Raw genomic sequence first — 19,191 nt, forward strand, 5'->3', positions numbered from 1 at the left:
ACCCATCGGGTCCCGCCGGTGAGAGAACATTTTCGACTCGGTGTACGAGCCGGCTATCGTCACGTACACGCGTCCATACACTGTCGAGGTGATCGCGAGCATTGCTCGTGGAGACACGCGTGCGTGCTCGCGTGCACAAACGGGACAACGGTGTTCAATTGCAATACGTACAGTGGCTGGCGAAAGTATTCGCACACTTGTCGTCGTCGATATTTTTTATTTACATGTTACGTGTGTTACTCTAAACGTTTTCAAAATTCGTTGATATACTAACGACATTCAGCTATCACGGTTATATCGATAAAACTTCGAACGATTCTGGAAATATGTACGAGATATTTGAAAAATGTTGCGAGATATTTAAACAGGCCATTGTCTACAATATTAACCAGTTGGTTGTTACGAAAACTCTGAAAAATGTGTATTTAAAAAAATGTGTTGCAAAAAAGAAAGAACGAGTATACTCGTCAAACGCGGAATATGTGTGGCTGTTGTAATGTAGAATTAAGTTGCAATGTAATGACTGTCTTGTTTTTTATCTTTATTACTGACCCGCCGTAACACAAAGTATCGTCATTTCTTCATGACGAGTATACTCGTTTAATAAGTTTAATACGTTTCAATGTTTAGTGGGACCATATTTAACATTTACCTGTTATGTATACGCTCAAGATGAGTATTCGTACTGTATATAGTGATATTCTAGGAAATATAAGTTTGCGGTAAATACTTTGCAACTTCTATACGACTCGTTGACATTTATTTAATTTAATTTTTGTCTTTCGGTTTTCAGTGGCTTCCGGTTGTCAAGCTTCCAAATTTTTGTAAGGCCGACTATTCAGTCAGTGATCACGATACTTATTTCTATCTATCACTCATTTATCTAATTGTTAATTATAATTATCTTAAATCTATCTTATTCTACTGCTATTGTCTCTTGCTTTGGTACCGTGCACTTTCTATATGTATTTCTATATTAATTAGATTAGATTGAAATTTTGTCAGTATAACGTTTGTAGTGTTAATGTAGTCAGTGTAACGTTACAGTGTTAATGAAGTATTAAAATGTTTTATATAACACGCACGATATCCAGGTAAACATTTTCTGTGGTAAGAAGTGTGCGAATACTTTTTGCCAGCCACTGTAAGTGTGTCTTTCAGATGGAAAATGAGATAAGTGCATGTGCAATGCGCATACGAAATGCGATATTAATTGGTAGTTTACGGTATGATCGATCGAGGTGAAAAAGTACGAATGGTGATAATTGATGAATTATGACATAATTGATTAATACGACTCGGTAAATGCGAAAGTTTGGATTAACTCTTTGAGCGACCGTCAATTGGAGAAACTGTTTTTGTTTGAGGTTTTACGTAGTTGTTATAAATACTACACGTTACGAATAAATAGATGTTATAAATAATTCTATCCGACATTTTCCACGCGATATTTAACTACGTATAATTCTTCAAAAAAAAAAAAAAAAAAAAAGGAATAAAAGTGAAAAATAGCAATTCATACCTGCATTTATCACAGTACCATAACATAACTTTATTCCACTGTAATTCCTCTGAAAAACAATAAAATAGAAAGGGAGCAAAGTGTTTAAAATTCATTCGTTTATTCCTGATGTTCGCTTCGACACTATATAGGTAACTCATCTTTTAAGATGAAATCCACGGAAACGAACGAATCCTCAAAATCCACTCATTCGTGTCTACCATGATCTAATTACAATTTCTCAAGGGAACAATGCTAGAGACCCGCAAAGTTTATTCATTCATGCGTCCATTTCCTCACAGTCGCTACCTCCGACACCGCAAACCTCATCGTACGCACATCGGGGAAAAAACCTGCTACAAAAAAGAAAAAACGAAAAAAAAAAGAACACTGCATCCCATTTCATTGGTGCAAACAAGGCAGCCTATTTCATCGCAGAAAAGCAGGCGAAAAGGTAGTACTACCAAGGGATGTAACCGACAAAAACCGCGTCGAACCTCGTGTACATGCTCGCGAGGCAAAGGAGCAAGAAGATACGGTTGAAAAAAAAGACCAGGAACACTTTCATAGACCCGCGAGGAAACGCGAACGAGTCGTGAAAAAAGGTAGCAAAAAACGAGCGAACCTCGCGATGCAGTTGGCCGTGTGTATGACAAGGATAGATATACTCGCGAGCCTCGTCTAGAGACAGTGCTACTCGGGATTATGGTTGAAGAAAGACGGAGCTAGTATCTCGGATCTCTTCGAAAGGAGGGAACCGGCTGGACGGGAGTGGAACACCACGGGTACGACCCTCGTTCCCGAACGAGCACGCTGGAACGAGGATAGAGCGGTTCCACGAGGGTGTCGTGGAGATGTTGGAGAGAGAAGAAATTTGCTGATGGAAGAGGATAGACGAATAGATACTATATCTTGGCGCGGAGCTTTGCTTGGTAGTACAGAGACTTGGTTCTATTGGCGTGTTCTATTTTCTGTTTGAAGGTTCTGATGATTGGCAAAAATACAGTAGTACTGTAATGTAAGTGTTAATTATTTCCTAGGGCACAATATAAGTTTATATTTATTTATTTATTTATTTATGTACCTTTATCTCTTTATTAAGTCGGTGCATATGGAACGTATCCATCAGATGAAATTTAATCGCATAGTTTCTTCCACAGATTATATGCAGTGGACCTTCGTACAATGCGTTCCCCTATAACGCGGATTTGTATAACGTCACATTCACAGCCGATGTAGAATACATACAGGAGGTTCGTATATTATCGTACACAGTGTATATGACACAGCTGTTTCCTATAACGCGGAACGGATAGCCCGCGTAATGCGGGGTTCCGTTGTACTTAATCAGAGTAGTTTGCACATAATCAATTGATTTCATTATTCCAAATATGCGAGAGTTATCAATTCTTTTACGCCAATGGACTAATCTACGAATGGGATCCCTTACTTTACACTCACTTCCGGTTCTACGGTTCCATTACAACTTTCCCCTCTTTTTCTTCTCCTATCTTATCCCTTTAAATGTTTAACGTTCTGCCATAAAGCTAGAAACGGGGTCACGCTTTTTCAAACGTCGCGCTGGCAATCTAAGATTTCCTTCACGATGATTGAAAGATTTGCAGTAATAACATACTCCAAATATCTGAGTCGTGTTTATTGGAAAATAAAGGAAGATACGCGTAGAATTTTTTCTAAAAAAAAATCTGTCAAATTACTGCGAAAAGGAAAGTGCCACCTTATTGTAGCATCCCTTTCGATCAACTCACTTCACCGTAACTTCGGATAGAGCCGATGTAACATGCTCAAGGAATACATTAAAATTCGATTAATTCAATAATTCAACAACGACATCTTAAAAGTGGGGGAAGGGAATTTTACTCGTAAGGAAGGCTCGGACAGCGCTGTCTTATTCGACGTTACGTGCAAGAGAAAGAAAGCGAAAGGTGAACAAGAGAGAGAAAGACAGATAGAGTGGAACTCGAGGTTGGAACTCAAGCGCGAAACGGAGGTGGCGGACGATGTTGTTGGATGAAGCGAGAAGGTAAAAGACGAGAGTAGGATGGAAACGGAGGTCGGAGCGTTTTATGGGTGTGCGGTGAGGTCGAGAAGGAGGCACGACGAGCGCGTGAGGGATCGTTCAGCTCGGGAGGGGCCTGGAAGAGGGGCCAGGGGATCCTTATCGGGTTCTAGGATCGCGAGGCTCGCACGTACGGCAACCGCAACCACCGGGGAACGATGAGGAGAGACGGAGCAGAATTTTTGAACACCAGTACCCGTTCGTTTTTGTCCTCGATTGGAACTTTCTACAGCCAATTTTAGCCCTTTCGGCGCTTATGGCTCATATGGGCCACTCTAGAATCGCGAAAACGATTCCTTCACCGAACTCTCTTGTATAATGATTTTTACTAACTAATAATTAGACTGTAGATTTTTTTGGATCTTTTAGAAGCAATTCGGACACGCGAAAGCGCGAAAAATACACATAATATGCAAAGGTAGATTCAGAGTATAGTATCGATTCTTTACGATGTTTAAAATATATAATACAATTTTATATGCAAGTTTCAGTTTGTTCAAATTATAAAAGTTTGCACAAATATCTGTAGGTTACTAAGAAATATTTATGCATCGACAAATGATAGGTTGCGTGTGATAAGTTTCGGACAACTACAGTTGGACATTTAGAAGCAATTTACGTCGCAAAATTCGAGTGTCCTTGTTATTTTGATTTTTTGGAAAATTTAAGTAGGTATAATAGAGATTTACTTATTGGAACGAAATATTAGTTTTGACTGTATTTTTGAATAGAGTAAGAAGATTGGATAGAGAAATATGTATTTGTGAACGACGGTGTATATTTGCTTTTCCTTTTACTGTTTGCGTTCGAGCTATTGGAAGCATTCGAATAAGTGGAGTGGCGCCAGATAGTAGCTTAAATAATAGGAGCTCCGCAGCGGTTCAGTAAATCGAATGTCGAATGAAATTTCATTCACGATGAATGGAGTACGGATCTGCTATAATTCTCCTATAAAAGTTTTCAGTACCATTCGATACATTTCAATACGATCCAATACAGTTTTCTATAGTAGATTGCTATAAAATAGCAAAGAATTGCAGCAAAATTGTTATAGATCTTGCTATAGAAAATTATTACAGAATAATGAAAAATTGTATTAAAATATTTCAATTTTACTATAGAAAATTCTGCAAGGTATGTTTAATTAAAATATACACAATATGACATTTTTATTGAAAATCGATTCTTTAAGCTCAAACTTTGGCCAGCGTTTCCTTAATCTTATCGTATTCTCTTTACGTAATTGCAATTAACGAAATGTCAAGACAGACGTGCAATTTAACGATTAAAAAGGAATTTTACGTCGACCGTTATTGGACAGACGATTGAAATTGAAATTGTGAACTAAGCCGTAATGAACTTCTGATATTTAATTGATCTCTGGTGAAGCGTGTAGGTTAGATTATTGGTTGCTCGCGCGTCTAATTAGGGCTATAGTGAATTTGGATTAATTAGAACACGAGTCGAGCTAAGGTATGTCCAATCCACACTGTGGTTATGTAATCGCGGTGAGCGGCCGAGGAGTGGTTGCGTGGATGGTGAGAGGCGATCGCGTTTGTCGAGGAATTATGCGATTGATTTTATTCTTCCCGAATTCAGTTCCATTACTTCCAAATTTCTTGTCAAAATTATATTCTCTAATGATTTTCAACCTTGCTATGCTCTTCGAATTTTTACTCTCACTTCTTTGCTTTACCCGATGGAAGAAGAAATTTATAAAAAGATTTGTATTTTCATAAATTAAATTTTAAAATAAACAACAGCAAATCCCAAGATATATTATATAAATTCAAAAAAGTAGTATACACGTTTTTAATATTAACATTGTTTCGATTTTTCATCTTATATCAACTCCTTAACAAACCACTCAATCTGAAAAATCCTCGATTGCCAATATGAGCTTCTTAAAAATGAAATTGATCAACTCTAATCGATTAATGAATCAACTGACTTGCTTGCAGCGGTTCATTTACCCCGAGAAGATGATACAAATAATAACAAATTTTAAAGTTTCTAATATCACCATGGTCTCCTGATTCTCGTTGTATAAAGTTGATCAACGTGGCTTTTGAATGGCTCGTATATCAACATACGATCAATGTTCAATTTTTACGAAATGATTGACTTACTTCCATCAGTTCCTTCATGCCAAGAAATTGACATAAATAATAGTAAATTCTAAGGCACGTTTAACATATAGTGTTTGCAACATCGTTGCTTTCTCCTGACTCTCGTTGTATTAAGTTGATCAATGTGGCTTCTGAATGGCCCGTATATCAATCAGATAACACTGTCCGCGCTAAAACATTAGTTGCATTATGCCAAGAAGTTGATATAAATATTATTAAATTTCAAGATAATTGAAAGTGTATAGAGTTGATCAGTGTGACTCTTGAATGGCTCGTATATCAACATACGACCAATGTTTTTCATTCTTACGAAACGATTGACTTACTTCCATCAGTTCCTTCATGCCAAGAAGTTGATATAAATATTATTAAATTTCAAGATAAGTGTAATGTATAGAGTTGATCAATGTGACTCTTGAATGGCTCGTATATCAACATACGATCAATGTTTTTCATTCTTACGAAACGATTGACTTACTTCCATCAGTTCCTTCATGCCAAGAAATTGACATAAATAATAGTAAATTCTAAGGCACGTTTAACATATAGTGTTTGCAACATCGTCGCTTTCTCTTGATTCTCACTGTATTAAGTTGATCAATATGGCTTCTGAATGGCTCGTATATCAATCAAATAACACTGTCCGTGCTAAAGCGTGATGATCGTATAAAACTTGCTCCCACTCTGCATGTGTCTTCTTCCCCGTGAAGTCCGCAAGAAGAATCCGAAACTGGACGAGGCACACGCACCTCGTTGTCCCGTTATTTCCGCGTGGCGGTGTAAGCCGGCTGTCGCGGGTGTAGCAGTCGATAAATCAACAAGTATACGCTAGGCTGTTCGCGGGTCTGTCAGACTCGCGTTGCACGCGTGTACACGCGCGGACACGTGGACAGAAACGATGGCTGAAAGAGAGCTGAAAAGGGAGGCAGCCGACTGGTGATTTATCTCGTAGACGGCTCCGGGTTCCTTTGGAATTCTGCTGCCGGCGACCGTGGACGATCTCGACGAAGGGAAGTCGATCGACCGGAATACGTCGACGTAACGAACCGATTCTCGACGCTTTCTTCCTCCTACTCTGACCGTTTATCGCGCTGACAGATGTTTTCGGTGAGTGCCGTGTAAAGCTTCGCGTTACGGTTTGCTTGGTGTCGATGGCTCGGGGCGGATGTGCCGGAGACTGTAGCTTGTGATGCTATGATCATTCGATTGTTCGTAAGACGATTATGGTTCTAGCGATTTTCAGTCGTGACAGACTGATGAGACGAGGATCCATTGTTCCGTCGATTCTTGGCCAATGTTCCGAACTTGATAACGATTCAATAAATTTTTTCATGTTGCGTTTAGGCGATTTTATCTTATTTGAAAGTAGGTAAGAATATTTATGCAACGATGATCCGAGATAACGTGGCAGTGTCGTAGAAGGATTGATCGTAAAAGTTCATCTTCATCGTATTTGAAATACACGGCGTTGAATCGTAAGACGTAAGAAATCCAATGATCGCGATTTTTTCGTTCGAAGAAACGTTTTAGATTGAAGATCGATACGCGTGTTGGATATTGATTGTATGAAAATTTGTCCGAATTGTCTGAGGGAGTAATCAGACTTTCTACCTCTGTATGTATATGTATATCGCTGATTTTTGCAAAGATTACAAAGCGAGTAGTTTTACTTGAAATTGTATTTAAAGATGAAAATAATCAGAAATCTTAGAGGATTTAATTCGCTGTCCTTTAGAGAACGATAAACACGCTGTGTATGTAATGAACTTTTTGATATCGATCGAACGAGTAAATTGAACTGCGAAGATACATGCGGTTGTAGCCAGTTAAAGGCTACTACTGATTACTCGCTACTGCCTCTCTAACTGCTGGTAATTACTGGTAACAATCGGTCTGTGTTCTACTGTGAAAGCTGTTAAACGTATCTAACTTAACCCAACCTTCGTCACAGTATGAAACACATTACGGTTGAAACGTTGGGAATATCTCAAGTGAAAAAGTGAAACATTCTACCATCTGCTTTATAATAACATTGAATACTTCTCCTCATTCTTAGAACAATACTTATAAATTATACCTATCTATAATAAGTATTAACTTATTGTAAATAAACAGCCATGTCACTGCGCCACGCCAGAAAAATTACTGAAAATTCTCAACGCGAGAATTGATTGTAATTTCAACAAATAAATAAATAAAAAAAAAAATTCTTAGAACAATATCTTCAAAATAATGAGAACAATTTTTAAAGCGATATGAATAATATTAGGTTGTTCGAGAAGTGTCTTTCTTTTACAGACACGTCCTTTACAACGACGCATTTTTATACAAACATGAAACATAATACTTCTCCTCATTCTTAGAACAATATCTTCAATGTGAACAATTTTTAAAGCGATATGAATAATATTAGGTTGTTCGAGAAGTGTCTTTCTTTTACAGACACGTCCTTTACAACGACGCATTTTTATACAAACATGAAACATAATACTTCTCCTCATTCTTAGAACAATATCTTCAATGTGAACAATTTTTAAAGCGATATGAATAATATTAGGTTGTTCGAGAAGTGTCTTTCTTTTACAGACACGTCCTTTACAACGACGCATTTTTATACAAACATGAAACATAATACTTCTCCTCATTCTTAGAACAATATCTTCAATGTGAACAATTTTTAAAGCGATATGAATAATATTAGGTTGTTCGAGAAGTGTCTTTCTTTTACAGACACGTCCTTTACAACGACGCATTTTTATACAAACATGAAACCTAATCTGTCGAACGTTATGATCTTTATTTTGATAGAACAACATGGATCATACGTAATTCGATAAAATAATATAAAACGGAAAACGTTGTGCATCCATTATTTCCTTATAAAACGAAAGAAACTTGGTATGAAACTTGGAAAATGGTATATGATGATTATTATCGTGTATATTTTGTTATATACATTATATGGAATAATATGTTGAATAAATATTTCCGAAAATATTTCCGTAAATAGATAGCAAAGTACAAAATCACCAGATATTAATAATCAAATGAAAAATATGAAAATAACGATTATCCCTTTAGTTGGAAACAATTCTTTAATGATAATCTGTTTTTAAATCCTGTTATGATTTAATGCGTTTCATAAATTTCAAAAATCTAATTGAAATGGAATATTGGATGCAATTCGACATAAACGCGTTGAGGTTTAAGATTCATCGACCAATCTATCGAATTCACGTTCTCGATTCGTATTTCACATTCTACTGTTATTGTTTCTCTGCATAGCTCGCCGAAACGTTGTTTCCACCGATGTTCAACTGGTCACCTGTTGATCGTGGCTGTACCGACTTTGCAACACACCGGAAACAAAAACATATTCGAAGCTTCCGGCCGTAGTAGGACCGGTTCAAACTCTCGTTTCGTCCCTTTCCCCTTTCGACATACGATTCGTTGCGTTAATTGGACGATTATTATGCAAATACGTGTCGGATCATCGAATTGCTTGTATACATCGCCAAAATACGTAAATGGGAAGCCGGGAAGAAGCGTCGCGAAACGAGTCTGAAGTTGAAATCGAGTTGAGTCGTATGGAAAGAAAGTGGAAGGTTCTGTCTGGGAAAATTTAGTTTAGTTTAAGTTACATTCGTTCGAAATATCGTGAGAAAAACTCAGCACCACGAGCTTGCTGCAGTTTTCAAATATTCGCGAATCACAGAATTTGAATGTACGAATTTCGAAGTTAAATTTCCAGATTCGAAGTGTGCAATTTTTAGATTTTCTAAAACTTTCAAGTTCTGCAGCCTTGAAGCTTGAAAATTCCCGAAGCTGTGAAATTCCAGAGTTTTCAAATTCCGCAGCTGCAAGCTTCGAAAGTTTCCAACTTTCCAATTTACTAACTCCTTAATTCTTCCCGTTTGAAATTTCGAACTTTCGCAATTTTCGAAGAAACTTCGAAATTCTCAAAATCCGAAACTCTGCAATTTCGAGACTTTAGACCTTCCCCATTTCGTAAATCTAAATGTTTAGCTTCTGAAATTCCTAAATACTACCACACACTTCGTCAACCATTTCCACCAAAATCTACGCGAAGCAAGAAAAACCTTCTCTAAACGTCCAATTACCAACCAACTCACCGCACACCGGGTATCGTCCAGACGAAAAATCGTATAGACGCAAACAACTTACGCTTTTCTTCGCACACGTGCGTACATCGTACGTTGATACGTAACTGTGGCATTGGTGTGGTATGGAGCGGCCGTAATATAAAACGTACATCGTTCGTTTTTCTCGTTTTCTACCGTTGCAGAAGCGTGGATCGCGAATTCGTGGACGAATCGGCGAGCTTCCCCATCGCTGCCGGGAATTAAGAGCGTCGTAAGAAAGTCTCGCACGGTTTAATTACCATTCAAGCCGGAGGGCCAGAGGGAGGCCTGGCCTCATGCAAGTATAATTCTCTGCTCCGGTCTCTCCTCTCCTCTCCTCTCTTTATTGCTTTCTCTCTTTCCCTTGGACAGCCTTCTACACGATTCTACGGTATACGGTACCCGACGAAAGTATTCGTACACCTTTGAAAACGGAATAACCTTTCTGAAACTTGACCAAACCGGCTCGAGCTTTTGCGAGAAATTATGTGTATTAGTTTGTTGGATGATGTGTAACAAAAAGAAGAAAATATGTCGAAAAAATGACAATTGGTTGGAACCGAGAAGAAGAAGTTAAAGGTCGCTTTTTATAACATTTTTGTCTGGTAATTGAAACAAAACAGTTTGAACAGCTATGTCGGTTATTATATACACGTTGATAATTTCATCGAAATCGGTTGATCCAAAAACTAACGTCGATGCGATTTTCGTCGTTTTAAACCGCTCGTAGCCTGTAGTGACATTTACCGATTTCGATGAAAGTTTCGATCTTTTAAATTTTCATTACGGATAAAAAGAAGATCGTAAAAAGCGAGTTTTACTTTTTTCGTCGCATTTCCGACCGATTGCAATTCTCTCGAAATTTATTGTACACGTCGTCTAATAAACTAATGCTTTTAACTTGTCGCAAAAGCTTCAGCGGTTTGAAAAAAGTTGTTCTCTTTTCAAAGGCGTACGAATACTTTCGTCCGGTACTGTACATACATATACACAGGCCACGATCTCGAATACTGGACTGGCGTGATACGCAGGCGAAAACAGAGGAAAAGTCACTGGAGAAATGCGTTTCTTGTTCGATATTCCTCGTTTGTCTTCTATTTTCAGGTGATTTCTATCATGTCCAGTTTTGTGATTTCTGCTATTTAATTTCAAGCTGGTGTGAATATTATGCACGTTTTATTGGAATTTTTGAAACATAGCTTCTAATTGCAATCTTGAAATTTGCATTGGTTTCAATGGATTAAATACATCGTATTTTAAAGTCATTTTCTCCGCTTATTTTCGCCTGACTTATTTTCTGTCCCTCTGAGTCTCGTAATTTATATTCTTTCACATGTAAACATTACGTAGGTTTGACAGGAAATTTAAAACAACAGTTTCTATTTCCAAGTGTGGAACTTTCAGCCCGGCTTCCTGTAGATTATCGATTTACAAGGTTGAAATTTTCCTCGACATCTGCCCCCTTTCCAGTACATTCAGCCATATACCCGAGTTAATTAACAGCGTATTTATTATTGTGATCATATATATACATATTTTTATCATTCGGTCAGACTCGATCAGTTCAGAAATTAAGCTTACACTTGCATCGATGATTTCCATAATCAAACAGCAAGACCATCCATCCTTTGGATGGATCCCATCAAGTTTGGAACATTCAGCCTGGCTTCCTTAGGTTATCGATTTACAAAGTTGAAATTTTCGTCGACATCTGCCCCCTTTCCAGTACATTCAGCCATATACCCGAGTTAATTAACAGCGTATTTATTATTGTGATCATATGTATACATATTTTTATCGTTCGGTCAGACTCGGTCAGTTCAGAAATGAAGCTTACACTTGCATCGAAGATTCCCATAATGAAGCAGCAAGACCATCCATCCGATGGTTAAAAATTTGCATCCTTAACGAGGCAGATACTATAATATTTCATTAACCACATTTTTCCAAGAGACACTGTATAAGCAGAAAGAAAGATAAATTTAGACGACACCCGACGTAGATTACGAGCAGCTCGATGATGAATCTTCCCTTTCATTCTCCAACCGATCTCACCTGCGTACCGAGATCCCGTGTTCGTTAACGATGGAAAGTAATTTGCGGCGTACGAGCGACCGCGGTACAATGCGTGTTTTCTTCGATAAACCACGACCGGAAGTAGGTATTCGTGATCGCGCGTGTCGTTACCTCGCGATTTACAATCGACCGATGAAATGAGTTTGCCCGGGGCCAATAAAACGATATGCTCGATAACGAACGAATGCCGTGTCTTTAAATATAATCGAGCCCACCGTCATGATATCTTCTGTTACATGGCGTGGTATTAGAAAGATAATTGATTATCCGGGAAATTGATTGACTTTCTAAGGCTGGAATTTTTTGGCCAATTGCCAGCTTCATAATTGATGTGCATGAGTGGATGCATGAAATATTTTATGACGGACGCGATTAATGTGAAAATTGGCTAATATTCTGAGAATACCATTTTTTTGGTAAGCGTTCTTTTTTTTCAGTCGGTGATTGGACGACGAGAGATCGATGAATCGAGAAATTAATTGATATTTTGTATAATTGTGATTTGTTTGGAATTTTGGAAATGTAAAGACGGTTAGTTGGAGAACTGATAAGTTTCCTGTGCCTGGAATTCTTCATATTTGTTTTTGCAAAATGACTGACACATGTAGATGAAGGAATGTACAAGGCATTAAATGAGAGATTGATTAATTGGAAAATTGATTAATATCGCGAGACTGCTAGTAGATTCTTCGGAGAAACATTTTTAATAACCTTGTTTCATAGAGAGATTGATGTCGAGGAAAATTGGATATCGATGTTAGCTAAATCGATAAGTTGATTAATATTCCAAGGATTTTATCAGGAATTTTTAACAATTATATTTGTAGAGTGATTGATAAACATGAGTGGACAGATGAAGTCACTTACCTACCAGGTAGAAAATTAGTTTTAAGATTACTTGAAAAACTGACTAACACGCTACAGGAGAATGGAATTTCTCGAAACTTTCTAATTCCAATTAAATCTTTTTCAATACAAAAAAAGCATCCCATAATTGATCAATCGTAAAATCATCGATATATCGTGAAAATGACAAAAATTCACTATTTTCATTATTTCGAAATTATACATACATATTTAGAAATTCATTATTCCATCCAATTACCTATATATATATTTGACATTTAAATAAATCGAAAATACTAATTAATAAACGAAATACAATAAAAAAAAATCAATTCAAATCAAAGATATCTTTTTCAATTTTCGATAATTCTTCGAATCTCTTAATACACATTTAATGAGATCAAGTTGAGTTCAACTAAGTACTTGAATCGAAACGACCAACGATAATTCTGTTTCTCAGAATCGATGATTTCACGATGTGACATTAATCAATTAGAAATTTAATTAATATGCTGTGGATCGTGAAGTTCTAGAATGTTGACTATGTAAGAATGGTTAATTAGAAAATTAACTCTTTGGCAACTAATTTCCATCAACTGCAACTGGCAGCGATCGTTCCAAGAACGCTAAATACCGGCATTAGAAGCACTTTTGTCGCGATAACGAGTCGGTTATGCGGATGTCCGTGAAGCAGATTGTTGGCCGACGTACTCGCGGCTACGACACGCGAATCTGCGCATGCGACATGGTCCGGTGTTGCAGTGAACGCGGACGACCCATTTAACCCATTCGCGGCCGTACTGTATACTGTATACTGTATACTAATACCGCATGCATTCGATGCCGAAGAAGGTTCTTCACTCGACCTCGTTACCCCTATCTTCTTACATCTTTTCTCCTGGTGTATCGAAATTTGAAAACTACGTCGTTTGATCAGACTTTTATAGAAATAAAAAATTGATCAAATATTCGAAATATCGGACGTGACGGCGACGATTCGCTTCGTTATATTTTAAAGTCTAGAAATTGTATGCTTTGAATTTTGATAAAAGCAAGGTTAGCGATGTTGAAAATTATGGATCGTAATCGCGGAAATAAGTATGTAGGAATATTTTCGTTACATGTAGGAATGATAATAAATTGGTTTTGTATTTAATATGCGATTTACAAGATGTTCATGGATACCCATTACACGTGTCTCACTTTTACCATGCGTGCGGATCAGTGACATTCTTTTGTTCTACGCACGACATACGCACATACTTACACATATATTCACACGCATATATGTGTATCACTATTGCGCAGGTGATTCGGTGTAGCACACAAAATTACGTATATCTCAATAAGTGAAACTGATAAAATGTTGTAAATATTCCGCGTGGCGATATTATGCTTCTTTTTCTTACGTATCAATTACATTCGGAGATCGTATGCTTCGTATGGTGGCAAAAGTAAGATCAGTACAATGGGTAAAATGTGTTAAATATTGGGCATAGAAATTACTTCTATCTTCTTCTCTTTATTATCTTTATCTTCTTGTCTTTATTATCTACAAATAAAACATTGGAAATAGTAAGTGTGTGTGTGCTTTGAATCTTGACAAAAGTAAATTTAGTGCCACTCATTTTTACTATTATTACAAATTTGCAAATTACCTGCTTCGAATCTCGGCGAAAGTAAAATTCACGAGAGATAAATATCGAGCAGGTGTATTATTATAGTTGTGTGTACATATAATTCTCACGTAAAAATCTTGATACACGTAAAATTGGACGAATATAAATAGTAAATTAGATATTGTAAATATTGAACATGGTACTCACATATTATTTATATCACTTTTGAAAAAAACATGATACCACGTCGAGTAATTGCGAGACTGATAATTTATTGTTAAGCCGCAGATATTTATGCATTTATGGAAAATCCAAACGTGTAATCATGGATATAATATGCAAATGTATATGAGGTATTCAAAGCAAAGTATTCATTACAATATTTAGCGAGTCTCATTTACTATGCACGTTTCATTTTTCGAATGTTATTCATAAAAATATGGATTTGCATAAACATTCGCAGCATCGGTATGTTATTAATAAATTAGGTTTACGATTCATAATTTGTCACGCAGCTGTATAATTTATTATATAGAATATTGTGAATTTCAAATAGTCAAAGAAATTGATTTGCAATATATCGCAATAGTCAAAGTAATTATAACCGCAATATGTTGTTGTACAAAGTTCAACCATAATCCATTACAACGACTATTATCACTGTCTGGATTATGCAATTGCCTACTGTACAAAAACATTTAATTAAGTTCTATCGAAGGGTGTAATTTCGAATGGTTCGCAAAACGACATAGACATCTTTCAAACCAAATCTATAAATTTATAGTCGTGAAGGGATCAAAAGAATTGAAAAGTATAAATTTGAAATTTCTTATAGAAAATTCGAAACACCTAATTGTCTTCAAGTGGAGATTTAGGTTTGTTCTCGTTTGATGTCAGACGAAAAAGTGATTGAATTGAACATTTTCACGAGTTGCAGAGTGTGTGTGTAGGAGAGAAAAAAAGTTATTAGAATCGAAGAATATTACTCTTTGATAAATTATCAAGGATTTTTTTAAATTTCACGTAAATATTGCAACGAGTATTTTGTTAATAGCTGTTTGACAAAGTCGTAGTTTCAAGATTTCTGAAACTAATTTTCTCTGAAACATCTGGATATGAAACAGGTCCTTTCAGAAGGATGCTTATACGTTTCGGTATTGCAGCTTGTCTCATCAGGGATCTGGGTTAGGTTAGCACCATATGTGGTATCAGTGCGTCATCGGATCCCTAATGAAGCTAACTGCAATGCAGACGAAGCTCTCTTAGATTCCCGAAGGTATACCAGTTTCTACTCGCATAGCAAGTAAGCTCTGCCTGTCTCCTCTAGGTTCCTGTACTTCGACGATTATACGCTGTAATCTGTGAGATACTCTTAGAACAAACTGTTGTAACCACACGGATACAGTAAGCAAAAATAAGTTTAAATATGTGGAAAATATAAAAAATTTCAATTGCTAAACTTTTAAAAAATCTGAAAATTCGAATTATTTCTCAAGTTTAAAAAATTCGGAAAGTTCACGATAAATCTAAGTATAAGGAAACGTTAAAAATTGGAAAAATTTCAATTATTTCAAAAGTTTCAAAAAAAATATTCAAAATCTTCGAATTTCAGGAATTTACGTTACATATATCAGGCACGAGCAAATATTCGAAAAATTCCAATAATTAAAGATTCTAAAATTTCGAGAGTTTCGAAAATCTCACGATAAACATATCAGAGATAGCAAGATAATAGAAAATTCCGATAATATCGAAAGATCATAATATCCTTGAAAAATTCTACGACTACGAAAGCTTCGATAATCCCAGAAATTCGGAAAAATCCACTGCTCATTTTACACGTTCCACGGGGGGAAAAAGAGAAAAAGTAACTTACGTACGTCTGTGGAAACCATTTACCCCACGCTTACTATCGCATTACGCTGGTCAGTAATTTCTCGCAATCATTCACTTGGCATTATACCACGCGGAACAAAGATAGTCCCGTTTAAAGCGATTTTCCGCGTTCATTCGCGCAAGTGAACGCGGATACATTCGACGAGGATACAATTATCCGGTCATCATGCTCTTTAATTCTCTCCGAGCGCTTCTAAATCCTACTCTCCATTGCACAGGGAATGATGTTGACTCCGTTGATCGTTCTCGTCGTTCGATGACCCGATTTTGCGGTCCGCTCGACATGTTTGCGGAGAAATTGAAAATACGTCGCCATACCGGTGATTGGAATTTTCGTTGCGGTGGATCGATCGCTATATCGAAAATTTCATCTTCCACAAAGGGTTCGTTTGTCAGGAAGGAGGCCGTGCATCTACTTTTTTTTTTTTCATCGTCGCAACTTTATTGAAAATTTCACGTTTGTATTTTCTGGTTATTGGTAAACGGTCCTTTTGTTTTTAAATATTCCAGAATATAATTTGTTTACGTAGCTCGATTTTACTATGGACTCTCGTACAGAATCCCTTTATGGGAACGATAAAAAATATTATTATTATATTACGTTATAAACGATTCTCCCTGGTAGAGGCATTCGTTTTTCCTCTTTTATTAGTTTCAAATTGAAATGTACGAATAAGCTGTTCAATCTGTAATGTATTTAAATCGTAACGATTTCAATAAGCACAACGATTGCCAATATTCGTCAGAAATTCATTTCAGAGTCGCATAAACTGCCCAGCATTTCTAATAATAACAGATTTTCTATAGAAAAATATATTTTTTCATTTCGTCAAACTTTTTCCACGATCGAGCTATAAATAAAAGTATTATCACGTTTACCATATTTGAAATTGCGAAAGATTGGCATTTCCATTATGTTTGTACTTTCGTAAAGCTTGCTTTATATTCAAACCACGTACGAAAATATTTATTACATTTACTTTATCAAATTTGTAATATCGCAATAAACTACAATAAATTAGAATTCGTTAATTATTCGGTTAATGTCGGCTTACTGAATTATTTAAAAAAGAATATATATATACACACACACACACGGTATCCATATCTTTCGTCAAATTTGCCACTAGTTCATGAAGTTCGTTCACCTTTATAAAAGAAGGAAAATGCGATAGAATTTTACGTATTCGAACGGAATTTCAATTACGTATACACTGTTCGATGAAACGAACTTTCATGCGCATAATCCTAACTCAAAATTGCGGCTGGTATCAGCACGAACTCCAGTCACGACTATTTAGTTCGCGGCTCGACAGCCTGGTCTAGAAATCCGGAGTCGAGATAGCGATTTCGAGCGGCAAGACGATCTTTATTACGCGTGCACGAGGAAAGTACACGATGACGATGCGGACGGTAGCTGGCTCGGTGCCAAAGAGAGATCTCGCAGGGCTCAGCCTCTTCATCCTCTTCCTCTTCGTCCGTATTCAACGTCCATCCTCTACCAACTCTCTGTTCGTTCGCTTCTTTTCCGCTTTTTTCTTTTTTTTTTTTTTTCGGAGTCGATATCGAGAAGTTGCAAGAGCTCGTTTTGGCTGAACTGGCGTTCTCTTTTTCTCTCTTATTTCTCCTCGCAATTTTCAGTGATTTTCTTTTATTAATTGTAAGTTTCTAGGCACCTAGATATTTTTCACGATTTACAAAGAAAAGTGAATTTAATTATTAAATTATGTGATTACGATTGTTACGCTTCTAGGAGTATGGCTGGCAGCGAGATAATTTGTATATTTATCTTGTGATTTTTGATAGTGTTATTTAACGTTGAATTTCTTTAACAGCATAATTATTATATGTAATAATAAACGATTAATTAACATTGCGTGTATAATGTAAGAATTGAATATATTTAATTAAAATCGTGAATATAACTTTCTAAAGATCTTGAACATCGTTTTAGAGTAAAGTTCGGGAATATGTGAGTTAAGGTCCTCGAATAAGACAATACAGATAGCGAAATTTGTGCTAATTGGAGTAATTGTTGGAATAGTGAATCTCTTTGACAGAAGAAATTAGAACTATTATCTCAAAGATTGATTGTAAATTAATTCTAGAAATTATTTAATTTTGTAAAAGAAGGCAGATATAATCGAGCAAATTAGCAGAATTTGCAATTATTAGAATATTTGTTGTTATATTGATGTTTCATAGAAAGCGAATAATAATTTTTTGTCACACGTTTGCGTGCAAACAGTTGTGATAATTGAAGGAATAATGTAAACAGCGTAGTATGACGAAGAAAAATATTTGCGTAGACTCGTTAGTAGCTGGTAAAATCTCGCGTAAATTTACAAAAACTAAAATCCATTGTTTAATCGACATACTACACTTTCTATCGTATCAATGCAAATATCAAAATCAACAATTGTATTAAACTCTCGATATCAGAACGCTGGCCAACAGTTCCTGACACTTTTAGCATTACAATAGCCAAAAAAATTTTTTTTAAACTCAAAACTGTCTGTCTTTGTAATTGCGCAAAGCAATTAAACATTAATCGATTAATCCTCAAGTAGCAAAAATTCCAACTCTCGTCTCTAAGATTTAGACGAACAGTTGCAAACGCTTTCAACGCTACGTTTCTTAACGACTTCTCTAAAACCGAAAATCTATTTTCAAAACGCTTTGAAACAATTCGCTGAATTGAAGCTTCAATCGGATACGTTCAATCGACTAATTTTCCAGCAGCAAAAGTTCCAACTTTCGTCTCTAAAATTTAGATGAACAGTTGCAAACGCTACGTTTCTTAACGACTTTTTTAAAACCCAAAATCTATTTTCAAAACGCTTTGAAACAATTCGCTGAATTGAAGCTTCAATCGGATACGCTCAATCGACTAATTTTCCAG

At 36.4% G+C, this 19,191-nt stretch overlaps 1 long non-coding RNA gene across 1 annotated transcript in view; it reads left to right on the forward strand.

Annotated features, from left to right (window-relative positions):
* The first annotated feature begins 17,819 nt into the window (after positions 1-17,819).
* LOC112213198 overlaps positions 17,820-19,191 on the forward strand; it is a 29,588-nt gene continuing 28,216 nt past the window's right edge. The window contains exon 1 of the long non-coding RNA XR_004462070.1: positions 17,820-17,949. This is a non-coding gene — a long non-coding RNA (uncharacterized LOC112213198). The remainder of the gene's footprint in view (positions 17,950-19,191) is intronic.

This window comes from Bombus impatiens, unplaced genomic scaffold (assembly GCF_000188095.3).
Source record: "Bombus impatiens unplaced genomic scaffold, BIMP_2.2 scf_0525, whole genome shotgun sequence".
Classification (NCBI taxonomy): Eukaryota; Metazoa; Arthropoda; class Insecta; order Hymenoptera; family Apidae; genus Bombus; species Bombus impatiens.